Source organism: Acomys minous (genome assembly GCF_964271855.1).
Source record: "Acomys minous genome assembly, chromosome: 16".
Classification (NCBI taxonomy): Eukaryota; Metazoa; Chordata; class Mammalia; order Rodentia; family Muridae; genus Acomys; species Acomys minous.
The window spans coordinates 74,565,457-74,577,863 of record NC_140498.1 but is presented as its reverse complement, the minus strand read 5'-3'; positions in this window follow the sequence as shown (position 1 = coordinate 74,577,863).

Here is a 12,407-nt window from a genome sequence, read left to right as displayed (position 1 = left end):
TGCACTGCACTCACACACATGTACAATATACACACACATACTCACACACACATACACACACACACACATACACACACACACGCGCGCGCGCGTTTACAAATAACTATTGGGCATTAGTGACATATGTCTTTAATCCCAGCACCAGGGAGACAGAAGCAGGCAGATCTCTGTGAGTTCGAGGCCAGCCTGGTCTACAGACCAAAAACTAAATAATTTGAAAAGTGTGTTAAAACAACAACAACAAAAAAAAAAAACCCAACCCAGCTGGGCACTGGTGGCACACACCTTTAATCCCAGCACTCGGGAGGCAGAGGCAGGTGGATCACTGTGAGTTCAAGGCCAGCCTGGTCTACAGAGTGAGTCAAGGACAGCCAAGGCTACACAGAGAAACCCTGTCCCAGAAAGTAAAACAAAAAAACAAGTTTTAGTAAAACACAGTGAAAGTTTTATTCAGTGTGGCCTCTTTACAAAGAGGAACAAAGAGCCGGGCGTGGTGGCACACCCCTTTAATCCCAGCACTCAGGAGGCAGAGGCAGGCGGATCGCTGTGAGTTCCAGGCCAGCCTGGTCTACAAAGTGAGTCCAGGACAGCCAAAGCTACACAGAGAAACCCTGTCTCGAAAAACAAACAAACAAAACAAAAAAACCAAAGAGGAACACACACACACACACACACACACACACACACACACACACACACACACACACGGGCCAGGTGTGGTGGTGCATGCCTTTAATCCCAGCACTTGGGAGGCAGAGGCAGGGGGATCTCTGAGTTCAAGGCCAGCCAGGACTACAAGAGAAGCATACTCCAAGCCCCTATTCTTAGTCATGACATGGATTTTAGGTTTAAAGAGGGGGCAGGAGTGAGTTTGCATAGGTAAGCAGTCTGGTCAACACCTGGTAATGCTTTATCACTGACCCATCATTATCTGGGCCGCAGCGTCTCCTGCAAGGTGGACCGACAAGTGTCAGAACTATGTGAAGTCTCTTCAGAGAGACAGGGAACCTTCTGGATGGTACCAAAAGCCTTCTCCTTCTTTCAGCTTAAGATGACTGGGGGAATTCGAATTTGGGGGAAAACATTGATTCCATAGTCTGACAGCCAAAGCAGGGGGAGGGGGGATGTAGCAGGAGGGCAGGAGGGGGGACAGTGGCGGGGACGGGGCCCACAGGTGTCTTTTCAGTATATCTTGATTGCCAGCAGGGTGGTTACACAGCCCAGGCTGGCCTGGAAATCACTGTGTAGCCTAGATTCACACTGAGAGTTTCCTTAGGACTAGGGAGATGGCTCACTGGTTAAGAGGACCTGGGTTTGATTCCCAGCACCCACACAGCGGCTCACAACCTTCTATGACTCCAGTTCCAGGAGACCCAACACCCTTGCCTGGCCTCCATGGGCACTGTACACATGTGGTTCACAGACACGCACGTAGGCAAAACACCTATAAACAAATTTTTTTTTAATTTGTTTTGCTCTTCCTGAGCCTGCTAAATGCTGAGATGTTAGGCATGAGCCACCATGCTTGGCTCTGCCAGGAATTTTGTACATTCGTTTGCATAATACATCCTTCCCCTGAAACAGAATTAGCATTCCCCGCCCCCCCCCCCATGCCTGAAAGAAACTTAGGCATCAAAAAAAAAAAAAAGAAAAAGAAAAAGAAAAAGAAGGGTTTTGCCCAAGGACCAAAGCACAGACTTCTCTCTTTCCTTCTTTCTTTCTTTCTTTCTTTCTTTCTTTCTTTCTTTCTTTCTTTCTTTTGAGATAAGGTTTCTCTGTGTAGCCACTTGGTAGACCAGGCTAGCCTCAAACTCACAGAGATCTGGCCTGCCTCTGCTTCCAGAGATGGGGCTGAGTTAGCAGCTAGCATGGAGTTCCCTGCCCTGCAAGGAGGTAAAGAATTCCCAGAGTAAAGGACACTTGGGCTTTAAGGGGTTGCATAGAAACCTGACCTGGTAATACAGACGTGACATTTACTGAGAAAGTAAGTGACACAGCAGAATCTCAAAACCAAGGCCTGCCTGGGCTACACAGTAATTTCTAAGACAGCCTGGTCAGCTTAGCAAGATCCGGTCTCAAAAGCAAAAATGAAAAGAACAGGGCATATAGCTCAGGAGCAGAGTGCTCACCAAGGAACCCCTGTAACAGTTAGGGGTCTTTGCTCAATGGAAGAGCACCTGCCTAAATACAATCCCCCAGGGAGGGGCTGGGGTGTGGCTCAGTGGTAGAGCACCTGCCTAGAATCCCCCAGTGAGGGGCTGGAGTGTGGCTCAGTGGTAGAGCACCTGCCTAGAATCCCCCAGTGAGAGGCTGGGCTGTGGCTCAGTGGTAGAGCTCCGGCTGAGAATCCTCCAGTGAGGGGCTGGGGTGTGGCTCAGTGGTAGAGCACCTGCCTAGAATCCTCCAGTGAGGGGCTGGGGGTGTGGCTCAGTGGTAGAGCTCCTGCCGAGAATCCTCCAGTGAGGGGCTGGGGTGTGACTCAGTGGTAGAGCACCTGCCTAGAATCCCCCAGTGAGGGGCTGGGGATGTGGCTCAGTGGTAGAGCTCCTGCCGAGAATCCTCCAGTGAGGGGCTGGAGTGTGACTCAGTGGTAGAGCACCTGCCTAGAATCCCCCAGTGAGGGGCTGGGGTGTGGCTCAGTGGTAGAGCTCCTGCCTAGAATCCCCCAGTGAGGGGCTGGGGTGTGGCTCAGTGGTAGAGCACCTGCCTAGAATCCCCCAGTGAGGGGCTGGGGTGTGGCTCAGTGGTAGAGCTCCTGCCTAGATTCCCTCAGTGAGGGCGTGGGGTGTGGCTCAGTGGTAGAGCACCTGCCTAGAATCCCCCAGTGAGGGGCTGGGGTGTGGCTCAGTGGTAGAGCTCCTGCCTAGAATCCCCCAGTGAGGGGCTGGGGTGTGGCTCAGTGGTAGAGCCCCTGCCTAGAATCCCCCAGTGAGGGGCTGGGGTATGGCTCAGTGGGAGAGCACCTGCCTAGAATCCCTCAGTGAGGGGCTGGGGGCATTGCTCGGCTGTAGTGTCTTTTTGTTTGTTTGTTTGTTTTTTGTTTTTGTTTTTGTTTTTCGAGACAGGGTTTCTCTGTGTAGCCTTGGCTGTCCTGGACTCACTTTTGTAGGCCAGGCTGGCCTCGAACTCACAGCGATCCGCCTTCCTCCGCCTCCCGAGTGCTGGGATTAAAGGCGTGCGCCACCACGTCCGGCTATTTTTTTTTTTAAGCATATTTGAGGCCATGTTTCCATCTGCAGCCCTGAAAAAAAATTTTTTTTCTTTTAAATGGGGACTGTGGGAAACCCATCAGGTTGAGGAAAATGAAGGGAATTTCCAGGGCAGCAGTGGGGGGAGGCAGTTAAGCCTGGATGTGGGGAGCTGGCCTAGAACCGAAGTCTTGAGCAGGGACTTCCCTGAATTCATCCCACTCAGCTTCCCCTCCCCCAACTCTCCCCAGGTGGACTTGTATGCCTGACTACCAGGACCAACCCGTCCAACCTTCCATACAAGGAGGCGCTGGAAGCGACCTTTGACTCCCTGGAGCAGGCTGGAGCGTGGGAACGCCTGGTGGCCCAGCCTGTGGACCACTGGGAGCTAGCAACCTCAGAAAGGGAGACAGGGCTAGGCGCCTGTGCCCACGATGGCTTCATCTCCGGCGTCATCTACCTATACCGAAAGCGGGAGGCAGTTCAGGGTGAGGGAGGCAGGCTCAGTGCCCAGCCCCCAACTGACCACTGATCCTCTATGTACGGTGTCAGCTTAGTCTGTCTGTCTTCCTGGCCTTCACTGCTCTGCCTGTAAAATAGGCCCCATTCCCAAGCCTGCTCCTTACGAATGCCCTGCCAGGTAAGCCCCAGAGAGCCTGAAAAGACCCCTCTAGTTTCTTGGCCCGTCCTCAGCGTCCACATGAAAACTATGAGTTCCGGGAGTGCCTGTGCGTAAGACCACCTTTGGGGTAGGAAGATGGGTAGATTCCTCAGGCCAGCTGGCTGAACCAAAACAGGCAGCTCTCAACTCCGTGAGAGATCCTGTCTCAGAGCAATAAGGCAGACAGAGGAGAGTGGGGGGGTGGGGTAGCCACCCGGCTCAGCCTGGTCTACAGAGCCAGTTCCAGGACAGCCAGAGCTACACAGAGAAAGAAACCTTGTTTCAAAGGAAAAAAAAAAGGGGTGTGGGGGTGGCTGTTGCTGAGGACCTGGATTCAATACCCAGCATCCATGTCACAGCTCACAAGTGTCTGAAGCTCTAGTCCTATTGGGTCTAACGCTTTCCTTCATGACCTTGACAGGCAGCAGCATGCACATGATGCATATGCGTATATGTGCAGGCAAGACATTCAAACATGTAAAAGAATAAAATGCTTTTTAAAATGAAAACAAAACGATAACGTCTTAAGTGGATAGGTGAAATAAAATTTAAGAGATGCTTATTTTTAACAATTGAGATGTAATCTGAATAAATTAACTAAATTTAAAAAAGAGAGAGATGTGAGCCGGGCGTGGTGGCACATGCCTTTAATCCCAGCACTCAGGAGGCAGAGGCGGGCGGATCGCTGTGAGTTTGAGGCCAGCCCGGTCTACAAAGTGAGTCCAGGACAGCCAAGGCTACACAGAGAGACCCTGTCTCGAAAAACAAAACAAAGAAAACAACAACAACAAAAAAGATGCTTGTTTCAAAACCCCAACTCAAGTTACATATGGTAGTGCAGACCTGGAATCCCAGCACTCAGGAGTAGAGACTAGAGGATCAGAAGTTCAAGGCCAGCCAGGCGTGGTGGCGCACGCCTTTAATCCCAGCACCCGGGAGGCAGAGGCAGGCAGATCGCTGTGAGTTCGAGGCCAGCCTGGACTACAAAGCGAGTCTAGGACAGCCAAGACTACACAGAGAAACCCTGTCTCGAAAAAAAAAAAAAAAGTTCAAGGCCAGTCTCCACTACATAGAGGTTTTTTTGTTTGTTCATTCGTTTTTGTTTTTGTTTGTTTTTTGAGACAGGGTCTCTCTGTGTAGCCTTGGCTGTCCTGGACTCACTCTGTAGACCAGGCTGGTCTCGAACTCACAGTGATCCACCTGCCTCTACCTCCCAAGTGCTGGGATTAAAGGTGTGCGCCACCACACCCAGCCCATAGGGACTTCTAAACCAGCCTAGGCTACATGAGATCCTGTCTCAAAGAAACGAAACTCAGGGCTGACAAGATGGGGCAGCACATACAAGCACTTCCTTTGAAGCCTGATGACCTGACTTCAATCCTCAGGACCCGCACCATGAAAGGAGGGAGAATACCAATACCCCAAGGTTGACCTCTGACCTCCATTCAAATGTTATGGAGTATATACACTCTCATATGTACTAGCATATAATAAATAAGTACATAAATGTAGTTAACATTTTTTAAAAATGGCAGAGCTGATGGTCAGTAGGTGAAGGCCTCTTACCCTGCAAATCTGTGGCCTAACTTTGATCCCCAAATCCCACATAAAGCTGTTAAGAGAGTACTGATTCCACAGTGTTGTCCTATGACCTCCACACATATCCTATGGCACTGGGACCCACATACATATGTATACATACATACACACATACATACATACAGTAATTATAGTAGTTTTGGGGCTGGAGAAATGTTCCGGTGATTAAGAGTGCTTGCTGATCTCCCAGAGGACCAGAGTTCCCAGCACCCATTTGGGGTGGCCCACAACTGCCTGTAACTCCAGCCCCAGGGGATCTGCCACCTCTGGCCTCCAGAGCATGCACTGCACTCACACACATGTACAATATACACACACATACTCACACACACATACACACACACACACATACACACACACACGCGCGCGCGTTTACAAATAACTATTGGGCATTAGTGACATATGTCTTTAATCCCAGCACCAGGGAGACAGAAGCAGGCAGATCTCTGTGAGTTCGAGGCCAGCCTGGTCTACAGACCAAAAACTAAATAATTTGAAAAGTGTGTTAAAACAACAACAACAAAAAAAAAAAACCCAACCCAGCTGGGCACTGGTGGCACACACCTTTAATCCCAGCACTCGGGAGGCAGAGGCAGGTGGATCACTGTGAGTTCAAGGCCAGCCTGGTCTACAGAGTGAGTCAAGGACAGCCAAGGCTACACAGAGAAACCCTGTCCCAGAAAGTAAAACAAAAAAACAAGTTTTAGTAAAACACAGTGAAAGTTTTATTCAGTGTGGCCTCTTTACAAAGAGGAACAAAGAGCCGGGCGTGGTGGCACACCCCTTTAATCCCAGCACTCAGGAGGCAGAGGCAGGCGGATCGCTGTGAGTTCCAGGCCAGCCTGGTCTACAAAGTGAGTCCAGGACAGCCAAAGCTACACAGAGAAACCCTGTCTCGAAAAACAAACAAACAAAACAAAAAAACCAAAGAGGAACACACACACACACACACACACACACACACACACACACACACACACACACACGGGCCAGGTGTGGTGGTGCATGCCTTTAATCCCAGCACTTGGGAGGCAGAGGCAGGGGGATCTCTGAGTTCAAGGCCAGCCAGGACTACAAGAGAAGCATACTCCAAGCCCCTATTCTTAGTCATGACATGGATTTTAGGTTTAAAGAGGGGGCAGGAGTGAGTTTGCATAGGTAAGCAGTCTGGTCAACACCTGGTAATGCTTTATCACTGACCCATCATTATCTGGGCCGCAGCGTCTCCTGCAAGGTGGACCGACAAGTGTCAGAACTATGTGAAGTCTCTTCAGAGAGACAGGGAACCTTCTGGATGGTACCAAAAGCCTTCTCCTTCTTTCAGCTTAAGATGACTGGGGGAATTCGAATTTGGGGGAAAACATTGATTCCATAGTCTGACAGCCAAAGCAGGGGGAGGGGGGATGTAGCAGGAGGGCAGGAGGGGGGACAGTGGCGGGGACGGGGCCCACAGGTGTCTTTTCAGTATATCTTGATTGCCAGCAGGGTGGTTACACAGCCCAGGCTGGCCTGGAAATCACTGTGTAGCCTAGATTCACACTGAGAGTTTCCTTAGGACTAGGGAGATGGCTCACTGGTTAAGAGGACCTGGGTTTGATTCCCAGCACCCACACAGCGGCTCACAACCTTCTATGACTCCAGTTCCAGGAGACCCAACACCCTTGCCTGGCCTCCATGGGCACTGTACACATGTGGTTCACAGACACGCACGTAGGCAAAACACCTATAAACAAATTTTTTTTTAATTTGTTTTGCTCTTCCTGAGCCTGCTAAATGCTGAGATGTTAGGCATGAGCCACCATGCTTGGCTCTGCCAGGAATTTTGTACATTCGTTTGCATAATACATCCTTCCCCTGAAACAGAATTAGCATTCCCCGCCCCCCCCCCCCCATGCCTGAAAGAAACTTAGGCATCAAAAAAAAAAAAAAGAAAAAGAAAAAGAAAAAGAAGGGTTTTGCCCAAGGACCAAAGCACAGACTTCTCTCTTTCCTTCTTTCTTTCTTTCTTTCTTTCTTTCTTTCTTTCTTTCTTTCTTTCTTTTGAGATAAGGTTTCTCTGTGTAGCCACTTGGTAGACCAGGCTAGCCTCAAACTCACAGAGATCTGGCCTGCCTCTGCTTCCAGAGATGGGGCTGAGTTAGCAGCTAGCATGGAGTTCCCTGCCCTGCAAGGAGGTAAAGAATTCCCAGAGTAAAGGACACTTGGGCTTTAAGGGGTTGCATAGAAACCTGACCTGGTAATACAGACGTGACATTTACTGAGAAAGTAAGTGACACAGCAGAATCTCAAAACCAAGGCCTGCCTGGGCTACACAGTAATTTCTAAGACAGCCTGGTCAGCTTAGCAAGATCCGGTCTCAAAAGCAAAAATGAAAAGAACAGGGCATATAGCTCAGGAGCAGAGTGCTCACCAAGGAACCCCTGTAACAGTTAGGGGTCTTTGCTCAATGGAAGAGCACCTGCCTAAATACAATCCCCCAGGGAGGGGCTGGGGTGTGGCTCAGTGGTAGAGCACCTGCCTAGAATCCCCCAGTGAGGGGCTGGAGTGTGGCTCAGTGGTAGAGCACCTGCCTAGAATCCCCCAGTGAGAGGCTGGGCTGTGGCTCAGTGGTAGAGCTCCGGCTGAGAATCCTCCAGTGAGGGGCTGGGGTGTGGCTCAGTGGTAGAGCACCTGCCTAGAATCCTCCAGTGAGGGGCTGGGGGTGTGGCTCAGTGGTAGAGCTCCTGCCGAGAATCCTCCAGTGAGGGGCTGGGGTGTGACTCAGTGGTAGAGCACCTGCCTAGAATCCCCCAGTGAGGGGCTGGGGATGTGGCTCAGTGGTAGAGCTCCTGCCGAGAATCCTCCAGTGAGGGGCTGGAGTGTGACTCAGTGGTAGAGCACCTGCCTAGAATCCCCCAGTGAGGGGCTGGGGTGTGGCTCAGTGGTAGAGCTCCTGCCTAGAATCCCCCAGTGAGGGGCTGGGGTGTGGCTCAGTGGTAGAGCACCTGCCTAGAATCCCCCAGTGAGGGGCTGGGGTGTGGCTCAGTGGTAGAGCTCCTGCCTAGATTCCCTCAGTGAGGGCGTGGGGTGTGGCTCAGTGGTAGAGCACCTGCCTAGAATCCCCCAGTGAGGGGCTGGGGTGTGGCTCAGTGGTAGAGCTCCTGCCTAGAATCCCCAGTGAGGGGCTGGGGTGTGGCTCAGTGGTAGAGCCCCTGCCTAGAATCCCCCAGTGAGGGGCTGGGGTAGGGCTCAGTGGGAGAGCACCCTGCCTAGAATCCTCAGTGAGGGGCTGGGGGCATTGCTCGGCTGTAGTGTCTTTTTTGTTTGTTTGTTTTGTTTTTTGTTTTTGTTTTTGTTTTTCGAGACAGGGTTTCTCTGTGTAGCCTTGGCTGTCCTGGATCACTTTTGTAGGCCAGGCTGGCCTCGAACTCACAGCGATCCGCCTTCCTCCGCCTCCCGAGTGCTGGGATTAAAGGCGTGCGCCACCACGTCCGGCTATTTTTTTTTTTAAGCATATTTGAGGCCATGTTTCCATCTGCAGCCCTGAAAAAAAATTTTTTTTCTTTTAAATGGGACTGTGGGAAACCCATCAGGTTGAGGAAAATGAAGGAATTTCCAGGGCAGCAGTGGGGGGAGGCAGTTAAGCCTGGATGTGGGGAGCTGGCCTAGAACCGAAGTCTTGAGCAGGGACTTCCCTGAATTCATCCCACTCAGCTTCCCCTCCCCCAACTCTCCCCAGGTGGACTTGTATGCCTGACTACCAGGACCAACCCGTCAACCTTCCATACAAGAGGCGCTGGAAGCGACCTTTGACTCCCTGGAGCAGGCTGGAGCGTGGGAACGCCTGGTGGCCCAGCCTGTGACCACTGGGAGCTAGCAACCTCAGAAAGGAGACAGGGCTAGGCGCCTGTGCCCACGATGGCTTCATCTCCGGCGTCATCTACCTATACCGAAAGCGGGAGGCAGTTCAGGGTGAGGGAGGCAGGCTCAGTGCCCAGCCCCCAACTGACCACTGATCCTCTATGTACGGTGTCAGCTTGTCTGTCTGTCTTCCTGGCCTTCACTGCTCTGCCTGTAAAATAGGCCCCATTCCCAAGCCTGCTCCTTACGAATGCCCTGCCAGGTAAGCCCCAGAGAGCCTGAAAAGACCCCTCTAGTTTCTTGGCCCGTCCTCAGCGTCCACATGAAAACTATGAGTTCCGGGAGTGCCTGTGCGTAAGACCACCTTTGGGGTAGGAAGATGGGTAGATTCCTCAGGCCAGCTGGCTGAACAAACAGGCAGCTCTCAACTCCGTGAGAGATCCTGTCTCAGAGCAATAAGGCAGACAGAGGAGAGTGGGGGGGTGGGGTAGCCACCCGGCTCAGCCTGGTCTACAGAGCCAGTTCCAGGACAGCCAGAGCTACACAGAGAAAGAAACCTTGTTTCAAAGGAAAAAAAAAGGGGTGTGGGGGTGGCTGTTGCTGAGGACCTGGATTTCAATACCAGCACTCCCATGTCCACAGCTCCACAAGTGTCTGAAGCTCTAGTCCTATTGGGTCCTAAACGCTTTCCTTCATGACCTTTTGACAGGCAGCAGCATGCACATGATGCATATGCGTATATGTGCAGGCAAGACATTCAAACATGTAAAAGAATAAAATGCTTTTTAAAATGAAAACAAAACGATAACGTCTTAAGTGGATAGGTGAAATAAAATTTAAGAGATGCTTATTTTTAACAATTGAGATGTAATCTGAATAAATTAACTAAATTTAAAAAAGAGAGAGATGTGAGCCGGGCGTGGTGGCACATGCCTTTAATCCCAGCACTCAGGAGGCAGAGGCGGGCGGATCGCTGTGAGTTTGAGGCCAGCCCGGTCTACAAAGTGAGTCCAGGACAGCCAAGGCTACACAGAGAGACCCTGTCTCGAAAAACAAAACAAAGAAAACAACAACAACAAAAAAGATGCTTGTTTCAAAACCCCAACTCAAGTTACATATGGTAGTGCAGACCTGGAATCCCAGCACTCAGGAGTAGAGACTAGAGGATCAGAAGTTCAAGGCCAGCCAGGCGTGGTGGCGCACGCCTTTAATCCCAGCACCCGGGAGGCAGAGGCAGGCAGATCGCTGTGAGTTCGAGGCCAGCCTGGACTACAAAGCGAGTCTAGGACAGCCAAGACTACACAGAGAAACCCTGTCTCGAAAAAAAAAAAAAAGTTCAAGGCCAGTCTCCACTACATAGAGGTTTTTTTGTTTGTTCATTCGTTTTTGTTTTTGTTTGTTTTTTGAGACAGGGTCTCTCTGTGTAGCCTTGGCTGTCCTGGACTCACTCTGTAGACCAGGCTGGTCTCGAACTCACAGTGATCCACCTGCCTCTATCTCCCAAGTGCTGGGATTAAAGGTGTGCGCCACCACACCCAGCCCATAGGGACTTCTAAACCAGCCTAGGCTACATGAGATCCTGTCTCAAAGAAACGAAACTCAGGGCTGACAAGATGGGGCAGCACATACAAGCACTTCCTTTGAAGCCTGATGACCTGACTTCAATCCTCAGGACCCGCACCATGAAAGGAGAGAGAATACCAATACCCCAAGGTTGACCTCTGACCTCCATTCAAATGTTATGGAGTATATACACTCTCATATGTACTAGCATATAATAAATAAGTACATAAATGTAGTTAACATTTTTTAAAAATGGCAGAGCTGATGGTCAGTAGGTGAAGGCCCCTTACCCTGCAAATCTGTGGCCTTTTGATCCCCAAATCCCACATAAAGCTGTTAAGAGAGTACTGATTCCACAGTGTTGTCCTATGACCTCCACACATATCCTATGGCACTGGGACCCACATACATATGTATACATACATACACACATACATATATACAGTAATTATAATAGTTTTGGGGCTGGAGAAATGTTCCGGTGATTAAGAGTGCTTGCTGATCTCCCAGAGGACCAGAGTTCCCAGCACCCATTTGGGGTGGCCCACAACTGCCTGTAACTCCAGCCCCAGGGGATCTGCCACCTCTGGCCTCCAGAGCATGCACTGCACTCACACACATGTACAATATACACACACATACTCACACACACACACACACACACACACACACACACACACACACGCGCGCGCGCGCTTACAAATAACTATTGGGCATTAGTGACATATGTCTTTAATCCCAGCACTGGGGAGACAGAAGCAGGCAGATCTCTGTGAGTTCGAGGCCAGCCTGGTCTACAGACCAAAAACTAAATAATTTGAAAAGTGTGTTAAAAAAACAACAACAACAACAAAAAAAAAACCCAACCCAGCTGGGCACTGGTGGCACACACCTTTAATCCCAGCACTCGGGAGGCAGAGGCAGGTGGATCGCTGTGAGTTCGAGGCCAGCCTGGTCTACAAAGTGAGTTCAGGACAGCCAAGGCTATACAGAGAAACCCTGTCTCAAAAAACCAAAAAAAAAAAGAAATAAATGTTTAAAAGAATTATTTAAAGACAAAAGTAATGGGGTGAGCTGATTTGTGGGAGAAAGAGACAGGAGAAGAATATTCAGAAAACTGTGATTTAGCCTGATCTGAGATTGTAGCCTGGGCCCCAGGATGTCAAAATGACATTCACTGGCTGCTTGTACAGCTCCAAGCAAAGAACTCAGTGGCTTCAACCAGTTTGAACTAAGCAAAGGCCGCATCCAAACCCAGATAGAATGAAGCAAAATAAACAACTGTCAGCCATCCAGCACCCATGTCCCCCCCTGCAACTACTCCCACCCCCACCCCCACTCTGAGATGTTATCTGTGGTTAAGCCAAGGGGGGAACGTGGAAAGAGTAGGCTTTCCTGAGTCACATGGGAAGCTGGCGGCAGTAGCTTAGCTCTATCTGGAACAAAGAGCTACACCTGGGTTGGCCTAGTTGCTCAGGCCTATGCCCCCCACCACCACCACCTGAGAGGCTGAGGCAGAAGGATAGAGGGTCAGTCCAAGGCCTGCCTCAGCTTCC